We start from the raw sequence: 11,438 nt of genomic DNA, 5'->3' as shown, positions 1-11,438 counted from the left end.
TAAAGTTTTTCTTTACAAAATAAAAAAAAAAAAACCCCTTGAATTTTCTTGCTGGAACTCCCTTCAATTTTACATAGAGAAAATTATTATTCTTCCAAAAATGAATTTTTGTGGAAATTATTATTCATAAAAAAATGTGTAAAAATTATTTAATCTACTGAATGCTTTTTCTTTTGTAGGACTGGCAGAAAATGTAAAAAAATATGTCTATGTCTGCAGAAGAAGAGTTAGATTCACACAGCAAAACTTTATTTGATGTAAACGTTTCACTGATTGACTGGAAAAATTAACAAACCAAAAAAAAAGCTCTTTGTGACACTATAATCTTATTAAATTACTTAAAAATTTATCAAAATTTAAAGAAAAAAATCAGAAGAAAAAAATCTTGAGAATACAAGATATGCTGCATCAGAATTCAGCCTATTTCAACAAAGTTTTACTCTTAAATGAGAGGAACTAAATTACCCCTAGATAAATTCACTGTATTAAAGTTGTTATAAATAAATAAATCAGCATTTCCTTGTTAGTTTTAGGCTTGCAATGCACATGTACTTCAGTAAGAAAGAGATATTCCATTTGAACTTTATATTTAATTTTGCTTTGATAGTAGAACTTGATAGTTGGTGTTATATGGATTATATCACATAGTAATGCAAAGACATAAAATTAAGTGCAGTAATGTCAAAGTGCCTATTTTTTTTCAAATTTCTCCATATTAAGAAATATCTACACTTTCATTTTTCAATCCAAATAACAATTAAAAAAATTACATTATAATATCAGAATTTTCTGTGGGATGGGAATAAAGTTTTTGAAGCAATTATACTAATGAGAATATAAGGACATTTTACCCACTCTCCATGTTCCCACAGGAGATATACTTGTTTATTTTAAACTGCTGAATGCTTCATTAAAATTAGACTAATAAAAAAATCTATAGCTGAGATATCTTTTTAAATCTTCTAACATTGAACAAATTAAGGAACTAAGAACATCTATATATCCAATGATGTTAACCTCTTTGGATGGAAGATAGATTTCCTAACAGTTATTGAATTCTTTAAAAATGTATTGAAATTTTGTCCTTTCCATTGGAAAATGTCATTTTAAGTGCTCTTATTGACAGCAGCTGTTGGGAACCAAAAGTGATATAGTATAGACTATCTTGATTTAGCTGCTTCAGAGTACAAGACAATTGTTTTTCTTGACTTCCTTCTAAGTACACTGTTTATTTTAATAAGACTATATTCCAGATAGAAAATCTCATTTTAATTCACAACCATCCAGTGAGAGGAAAGACTTATTCAACTTTGGTGTACTGATGTTTCTGAGAAAATATATTTGCATGCCACTCTATGATGGTTTAGAAGGTTAGTACTACCAGAACTCTGACTTTGTCATATTATTGGTGCATTTTTATATGATATAAAGATGCATTTCCTGGTTGGCATAAAATTGCAACAGTATGTGCTCTGAATTACACCGATCAACTATAATCACTCAGTTATATTGAGAAGGGAAAAGAAAAACAAAACAAAACAAAACAAAACAAACAAACAAACAAAAAACCCAAACCAACACCAACAAACAAAAGAAAACTTGGTATTTGAGATCAAGAACCTGTAGCCACCACCGGAAAACAAAGCAATAAGTTCTATGTTGCATACTTTTCTATTGAATTAAGATAGTCACTATAATTCTCTTACATCTCAAAGGGTATGGAAAATGAGATAGAGGAACTAAAACTTTCATAAAACACATATTCTTTCCAGAATATGGAGTCAGATTGAAGATATTCAGATTTTGTGATAGAACATTTTGGTCTTAATCATGGGCATCAATTACTAAAAAAAAAGTTCAGAACTGCTGACTGTGATACAGAATTTCACATGGAGAATAAATGCAGCCTATCCAATTATCTGAAAGAGGCAAAGAGATTCTTAGTGTAGGTGGAAAGAATTCTGCTAATAACACTAAATATGTATGAATATTTCTGAACTAAAAAACACAGTGAAATGAAAAGAGTTCTGTGACAGATATCTATTTAAAAATAAAAGTCAAATCTAATAAAACTCTGAAACACACTTTAAGTAAAATATGCGGAAAAGTGCAAGAATAACACCTCACATTAAAACCACAATTCTTTATTATCTGACTTCATTTGCTCAAGAAAAGCTATTTTTCTTGATCACTTTGATACAGTAATTTTGATAGATTAAAATTGTGAAGCTGTTGGATCCTTCTCATATATTTGATCTGTGTAATTATATAATTTCTTCTAAAATTTGTTATTTGTCTGTAACAAGATTAAAGCACCTGCTGTTACAAGCTTTTCATTCCAATTACACTGATGGCAAATTCACGTTCTTCAGTTACTCAACACAAATCTGTTTTAAAGAGAAGAAACAAAACACCTTACTGATGTCTGGGAATGCCAACATGTTCTGATTAATATATTAATTGTGTTGTGATCTTTTTTATAGACATATAATAAAAATCTTCAAAAGAGGCATTACCACACAGACAAATTGAGCAGAAATCTATAGTAGCAAAAAAAATTGGGGACTCATGCTGGCAGTTCTACCATTGATGAAGCTTTACCTAAAAACACTCAGACATATCTTTATAAAACCACACTACTAATTTCTAAATGCTTCATTTGAAAGTACTTTAGGTGAAAAGCATTAAAATTACATAGTTATCAGTTCACATAAAAAAAACTAAGTTGGGTTGGGGTTTGGGTTCATTTTTTTTGTTTTGGGGGTGTTTTTCTGAACATTCAATTGATTTAACTGGTTTTAATGATTAAGGAGGGTGCTGATGTCAAAAGGGGCCCAAAAAATTGTTTCTGCATTGGACTTTTGAGATCTGAACAACAATACTTGGTTCTGGAGCTAGTAGATACACTTTTAATTTGGAACTGGTAAAAAATTCCAGTGATGTTCTATTCATTCTTCATATATACTCTAAGCGTTGTCACAGATCTCAATTAAGAACAAAAAAAAACCATGTTTGTGAGGAAAAGTTTTGGTATTTTTGGTGTGATACAGCCTTTAGGCATTGTCATACTCAAAATCAATCAGATTAAAAAAATATATTTTCAAACTCAAGTGACAATCATATATTCAGAGCCACATATAGATGGCAAATTGATACCTTAAGAACTCTCTTTTGTGTTTACACCCTGAAAATATATAGTGGAAATTTTGCTGAATGTTTACTTGCTAGTAGATTAGTATTAAAAATTCCTACTGCCATCTCAACTCAAAATCTGTCTTTTTCCACACTGTTGGTAGTTATGTCTGCATGCAACAGAGTTCTGCAACCTTGGGATTTTACATATAAATAAAACCCTCCTCCCACATGCAAATGAGGAAGATTTAAGTCCAATAATTCTTAATAAAAGTAACAAAAAATACTATACAGAAATCAAAGGTGATGTTTATTCAATATTCACAAATGCATACTTTTGTCTCAGACACTTGTGTCTGCCTTCTCTGACCCAAAAGGCTGAAGAAAATTCTCAATAAAGACAGCATGCTCTGTATCTCTTGTATTGAAGAGCCAGAATTCTAGAGGACAAAAAAGGAGAAAAGAACATACTAATGCCTCAGTGATCTTGAAAACACAGGGCAGGGAACTGAACCTTCAACAAGTGTATGAAATATGTGACAGGTCTGCAGAAATGATGTATTGGGTAGGGTGTGTCACCTCAATATTCCAGGATAAATTATTACCTGGATGATTAGGCATTAGTGGCAGAATGAACTTATGATCTGTAACATTGCTACAGCTGAAAACATAAGGAGTGAGAATAAATATGGATGTTAATATATTATAATTTCAAAGCCATACATAAATTTTCCCTTTTAAAGTAAAAATTTGGAGTACAGCAGTGCTGTATTAAATATGAAAAATATGTTTATTGTAACAGAAATACAGAAAAAAGGTCAATATTTAACATAAAGAATTCTGCAGCCACATCTTAATATCTATTACAGTTTTCAGCTAAACATTGTAATATGGATTTCCATCAAAAGTACTGCACAGAAACATTACTGTACTGTTGAATAAACTGCTTCTTGCGATCTTTTCCTGACTTTCATCTACTAATCGTGGACTCATTCCTCAAAATAATAATAATAATGGCCTTGTCAAAGAATTGTTCCAAAGCAATCGAACATAAAGATACATGCAATTATTCTTTGCCTTCCCAACTATTTCAGCTCTGCAGGGAAGGACACAATGTCGTTGTCAGCAGGTGTAATTATTACACGTTCTGTCTGCTTCCCAAGGTATCAAATGGCCACTTGTGATAAGCTAAACTTTAAAAGTATCAGCAACCAAAAGAGGTAACTTGTGGTAATGTACATCTTATGTGCTCCAAAAATCAAAATAGAAATATCAAGGGCATTTTGAACCAGTTTAGAGAAGATGTGACAATTTTTTCCATCAATACTGTTTTGTTGGCATTCAGTAATACAGATACTTGCCTCTCCTCTACTCTCCTGAATGAGATTTGTTGAAAACTGTTATATTGACAAACGAGTATTACTCTACACTGTTCTCTGACATCTGAAATAGTGGCTTCTCTCAATAAATACTGACCGTATGTTCCCATATAAAAGCTAATGGTTGGGTTGGAATTATGGAGATGAAAGTAAATAGGATTTTTTTTTCAACTTCCTTTCCTCCTTCTTAGTTTTATCTTCAGTTACAACTTTAGTTACAACAATGGCTTGGGGTATGGGGTATGATGAATATGGTTGCCTCACCTGACAGTCAGATGTGGCTTCAGAGCACCTCTTTCCTTTTAAGTACATTTCAGTTTTCAAACACAAATTTGGGAATGGTTGGGAAATAGAATACAGCAGTAATGATATCCATGATAATCCATTAATACATAGTGTTTGTGGTAATTTCTTCTGGAGTAAGAGGAGGAGCAAGCACCAAGTGCCAACTGCAGGGGTATTTCAGCTCCAGCATCTAGAGCACTTATCCCCCTCCTTATTCACTGATCTGTGTGTCTGCCAGACTGTTTCTCTGACATATTCTCACACCTCTTTTCCAACTGCTGTTGCACAGAAGTTTTTTTCCCCGTTTTAAATACATTATCCCAGAGGTGCTAACACTGTCACCAATTGTCACAGCCTTGGCTCAGACATAAGGGAAGCATCTAGCAGTTTTTCAGAGAAGTCACCCCTGTAGCTCCCTTGCTTTTCCACATAAAGCTAATACAAACTCTTGGGAAAATACTGGGCTATTCTGAACATATTGCTGTTTATTACCTGCATTTGTTCTATATAATATATAATATTCTAATAGCATTGATATTTTGGCAGATAGGAAGACATTATGCTAAAGCCTTTATGGTACAGGAGTAACGTTCTGTAAGGCTTTGACAGATCTGAAGAATCTGAGATATGAAGTATCATTATATCTTAAATTCTGAACAACTTTGGTGCTGAAAGCAGGTCTTGGTATAAATTGTCTTCTAGTGACCTTCACATGTCATGATAATGTTGTTGGACTGTGATGTCATCACATTTGGCTTCCTTAAAATTCTTTAAGCTATAGAGCCATACCAAGGAACATTTTTGTCTGGCCCCAGGCAGTTGTACCTTGCATAAGGTACCCCTTACATTGGCATTTGAGCAGAAGTTATCTTCCACAGTTCTGGTACCCTGGGATGGCTCTCCAAAGGCTCCCAGTGACATGAAGGTGGATGCAGTGACCTCAGACAGGCCACAGAGAAGGATTACAGATTTTATCCATCCATCCATCCATCCATCCATCCATCCATCCATCCATCCAGAATAATTTCAGTTGGAAGGGACCTAGTCCATCTAGTCCAACCTTCACGGCAATAAGAAGGAACATGTTCAACTAGATTATCTATCTATCTATCTATCTATCTATCTATCTATCTATCTATCTATCCATCCATCCATCCATCCATCCATCCATCCATCCATCCATCCATCTATCCATCTATCCATCCATCCATCTATCCATCTATCTATCCATCCATCCATCCATCCATCCATCCATCCATCCATCCATCCATCCATTTATCCATTTACATACTAATTTAAGACAAGTATTTGAGGCTTAATCAATCTAAATCTTTTAAAAGCAAAATATTAACATATTTGGAATATGTTCCAGATGCTCATTCCTTATGCACCTTGTACAGGTATTTTAATTAGGACAAAAATCATCTGAATTGCAATTTCAGACAAATTTCAGCTGCTACTCTTGTTTAAATGACAAAATATTGCTTTAAGAACTAATAAACTCTCCCTCTGCTGGAAAACAATGATTCCTTTAGCAGACTGGCTAATAATGCAATACTGTTCTGAACTTGATAAGCTTTGTAGCAGATGGTAGAATGAGGAAGTTTTTTTTATGTGTTAGGAATGCTGAGCATTATGTCATGACACAGGCAGGATTAGTTCCCAATGTGCTAATCAGAAATGTGTCAAGCTTAATCTTTTTCTATTTTAAAATAAGTCCAAGATTGTACTTTCTTTCCTGTGGTTTCAGAAAATTACTGCTTAAAATGCTGCCTTAGTTTTAAAATATATTTGCAGTTTTACCTAACATGCCTCCCCAAAGTGTTGCTTGTTTTTCATGTTCAGCCACCCTCTTGTGGAAGACTCTGACCCTAACTTTCAAAATTGCATTTATGCCACACTTTTCAATCTGCATGTTATCGAGAGATGCTTGTATCTAATCTATGTGCTGTTGGGTAGAGGATTGATATTGTGATTATTTTCTGTGTTCCAGGCAGTTACCACTTGGGATTTCTTGTAAATGAGAGGCTTATTCTCTTGATATTTTTTCACATAAATAACTGAGATGTATCAATCTGCTCTAAAACAATTTAAGTGGTCAATAAGCAGGTTTTTCTGTTCAATTTGCAAGTACTGCAGGCAATTTGCTGCTCATCATCTGTCCTGATGGAAGAAATCAGAATTTAATCACATTTAGTGGTAACAGCCTTTAAAAGGCTCTCTTTTGTTGAGAATTTTCTTTTATGTAACTTCACACAATGCCATCTCATTTAGTACACTTAAATTATTATAATGGAGGGTAAAAGAGGGATATATGAAGTTTTAATAATTAATACATCTCAGACTTTAAAAATGGGTCCAATTTCTATGTACCAAATTGTGAGTAGGCTGAGAATTTTCTTAAAACTAATCCTAACATTTATTCAGGTCTCTTCATTTTACTCAGAGTCTGCCAAAATATTCAATTTGGAATCTTACGTTCTATTTAGAGTAGTGAATAATGGCTGATATACTCTGGGATTTTAAGACCTAAGGGGCAGTAATTCCAGCGTCTCTAAATAACTGTCTGGATTTATTTTTGCTACCCTAAGATAGTATGCCTGGCTTCCCACTGCTTCTCCATTACAAATCCTTATTTTTGCAAACCGGGAGGATTCCTTGAGAACTCCTTCTTCTTGATTGCATTTGTGCAGTTTGGCTGTCTTCTATCAGACTCTCCTCATAGCATATCTGTGCTCTTTTTCTGTTTTTCATATTTTGTGTTGCCAGGGATTTTATTATTTTTGCATTTTACAGCCCAGGTTCCATCACTCTACACCACCAAGAGAAGTCATGGGAGTGGTCAGTGTCTAGAGGAACGATTGCTGAATGCATCTCACTCTAAACATTGGAAGGAATTTTCTGGCAGAAGAAAACACTGCTCTGTTCCATCAATATTACATTGCTTATGTCTGTGGGAGCATTTTCCTCATTTCTCCACAGAATCAGCTGATTCTCCTCCTCAAGGGTCCTCATTATAAATCTGCCAACCAATTCCATGATTCCTTCCAATTCCAAAAAACAAATATTCTTTATGAGTTTTGTAACTATTGAAAGTAAAACTTAGGTTAAGTCCTTCAAGCATGTTTTTCTTGTCATCTTGTCAGAGTCTTTCATTGACCTTGATGGGTGCTGAATAGTCATACCTGGGTCTCTGTCAAGGGAATTCAGTAAAGGTTTATAATCCTTCATGTAATTTAAAGGATTATTTCTTTTAACTGAGAGAAGATGTTTTACAATTCTCAGGTATTTTCTTTATTCTTGTTCTCTGAAAAGCTGTGGATTTTTTTTATTTCTTCCTTTTATTAGATTTGAGCACCAATGCTCTAAAGTTAAAGCTGACAAAAGAAAGATGCTCAGAAGGTAATTGAAATAGTTTTCTATCCAACATACTCTTGCACATATTCTCAATTTTTTTCTAACTCTCCTGTTCTTCTGTTTCAATTTATAAAACAGAAAGAGACAGCAAGGAAAGCTTTTAAAATTTCATTTAGTTCATTACAGTATATATGTTTATGGTTAGCACTTCTGCATTTTTCCATCTTCTGTATAATAAATGTTTAATATTTTGCTTATGTATTTTAACTTTTTATGTTATGTACTTTAATTTTGAAATTTTTTTCCTAAATATCATGTAGAGCTGTCTATAAACCACAATTGCCAAAGATCAACATAGGTTCCTCTTGAAAGGCTCTTTCTAAAGGTTTATCTTACTTCATGCAATGAAAAATTTTTGGACATATTTGCTATAAACAGATCTTCATTTAGCACTAAAGAATTTGTTTAATGAATGAGGCTATAGAAATATGAACCTTCAGCCCTAGGATGCCTTTTACTTATAGACATTAGAACCTGCAAAAAAAAACCCTAAAATTTTTTTTTTTTTTTCTCTAAGGTAAACCCTCAACTTCATTAGTCTAAGCTTCCAGTGTGTTTCTTTAGCTCTGTAATTCGTCTATGAACACTTTTCAAGACTTACAGTGATTATGTATCAGTCACAAGCACTCAACTTTCATTTATAGCTTCCTAAATATTCATTAAGGTATTTATATCCAACTCAATGATGTGATAATCTAAGTTGAGTTCATTTTATTTCTTCTTGTTTAGAACCACTCTGTTGAACTATAAGATACAATTGAGGTCACAGAGTTCCTTCTGTTGCTCTGTCATTACTGCTAAGCATGGGGTTGCATTAATTGAAATAAATTACAAGTTCTGTGAATTGTACAGCCTGTCTCATGTATCAAGCAGACAATTCAAAAATCTTTGATGGAAACAGCTTTAGGTAAATACAAGCAAATTTGTTTTCCACATAGTGTATTTCTATAAATCAGCTGAATTTACAGGCCTGCTGTGCTATATGGGAGAAGAAACATACACTCCCTCCTTCAGGGAGTCTTTGTTGATTTATTTCTTGTTTTCTTGTTTCTCTAACCCTGCAATAAAAGTCATACAGAATGCCAGTGTTGTCTACAGGTGCCCTTCAGGTGTGGAGACACATGACAGCTCTGGTTACAGACACAGGATTGTGAACAAAAGCAAGGGATTCAAAGAGAGATTTCTATAAAAGACAGTTCCAAGAAATCACTGGGTTTCCACAGCACTGGGTTGAAAAATGTAGGAGTTAAAAATATTTTCTATACTAACTATATAAAGTAGATTACAAGGCTTGGAGAGAGTTTTGTACCACACCCAGTCTTTCTGTCTTTCCTGGATCTGTTCTTTCAGAGACCCAAATCAAATGGCTACATAGGAAGTGAGGCTGCTGTAAAACATGCTCACCTTCTTCAATAATTTTACAGTGGAAGGACAGAAAGTCCAGCACACTTCCACAGCCCAACTGTGTCTCAGCATGCAGGATGAAGTTAGAGCTGCTTTCAGTCTCTCTGAAGTGCACCAATGCTGACCTGGTACCCAGACAGGATGCTGACCTCTGTCGAGCACACACTGGGAAGACAAAAGTATTTGGTTCTAATTCTACGAGTTTTCAGCAGTACATTAAAGGGTATTTTTTTACTTCTTTCAGCTTAAAGAGATTTGACATAGGGCCTTCGTACAAGTGAAAGTCTTTTTGCATATTTAACTTTATTTTTCACATGCTACACAAACCAGCAAACCATATAGCCTCTGATTACTCACTAGATATGTTCAGATTCCTACCAACAAACAGGTCTGTCTCAAACCCCTTTTTTATTTTGTTTGCCTTTTCTGACATTAAGATTTTATATTTATTCTCTTCCGGGAGAAAATTAATAAGTAAGATCTAACCTTATTTTTTTTTCCTCATAGCATTCCAGAATAGGATAATAGATTAAAGTGAAAATAAATCCTGAAATACTGTGGAAATAAACTTTGGTTAAGTTAAAATGCTGACTTCAGATAGAATTTTAAGCACCATTCATATAAAAAAGAATTATTTTGGAAGGCATGCCATCAGTCAACAGCTGTGTCTTAAAAGTACACAGAGCTCTTTAATCCATTAGAAAAATTTGTCATGCTTGGAGTGAACGAGAAAATTTACTGACACTACTGATGTGATTCCCCAGATTGGTGAAGATGTTAAAATATGCAGGGGATACAACTGCAAGTATTGTGTCTGGAAATGAAACCTTATCTGTTATGAGAAGCTCAACTTATGATCATGAGTAGTAACATTTATGAAAACTCACCTGTCCCAAGCTAAAGCAGAATAATAACTCTAAGAACTTCCCATGTTCTGCCCTATGGGCTCTCAGAGTTATTTACCTACAGAGAATATCCATCACTCGTTAAAATCTCCTATAATTCCTGGCCCTCTCCATTATTCTGATGTTTTTCTAGCTCCACAGTATGAGAATAGAGATCAAGGGGGAATTTTGGGAAGATGGGTGAGACTGACAGATTGGGATCCAACAACTAAATTCTTAAGATTAGAAGTAAAGAACAGAATCACCTATTTTTTCCTTTGTTATTTCTTATTTTACTGCTATATTTGAATGGTTAGGCTTTTTTTTTTTTCTCATGCACATTATTTCTGCATTTATGATTTACTGATTTGATTGAAATAAGACTCAGCTTCAGATGCCTTCTTGATTGGATTGTAAACAACAATGTATAAGTACAAACATTCAGCAGATTATGTGAATGAAGGTATGCCAAGGGTTAAAGAGTGGAACTTTGTTACTTGGATGGGAGTTTTGTGAAAAGGAGCCTAACAGATAAACACAAAAGGAATCTCCAACCACAAGCACAGACAGGCCTTAATCTATTCTGTTCATGCTCTGAGCAAGCAGACAACCTCATCCTGGCCAGAAGCTGCAGATGTCCATAGTGTTGTGTTTGGCTCCTGAGAGGTCAGGTTTGTTAGTCCAGGCTCAGTGATGCTCCATCACAGCCACATGGTTTTTGGATGGGAGCTGGAGTAAGGCCAGACAGCTTGCAGGGTGGGCAGAATGAATTTGGGCTGGCTGCATCTGTCTGTATAGATGTGCCAGATGCTTTGAAAAGGGTGGGTTTTGCATGCTGGAACAGGAACCACATGTGGAAAGCATGGGTTGTTTGTTTTTTGGTTTGGATTTCATTTTGCTGGGTTTTTTTTTTTCTTTTCCCCAAATCTATTTTCTT

Source organism: Zonotrichia leucophrys, chromosome 1A (genome assembly GCF_028769735.1).
Source record: "Zonotrichia leucophrys gambelii isolate GWCS_2022_RI chromosome 1A, RI_Zleu_2.0, whole genome shotgun sequence".
Taxonomy (NCBI): Eukaryota; Metazoa; Chordata; class Aves; order Passeriformes; family Passerellidae; genus Zonotrichia; species Zonotrichia leucophrys.
Note: the sequence above shows the minus strand (reverse complement) of the source record.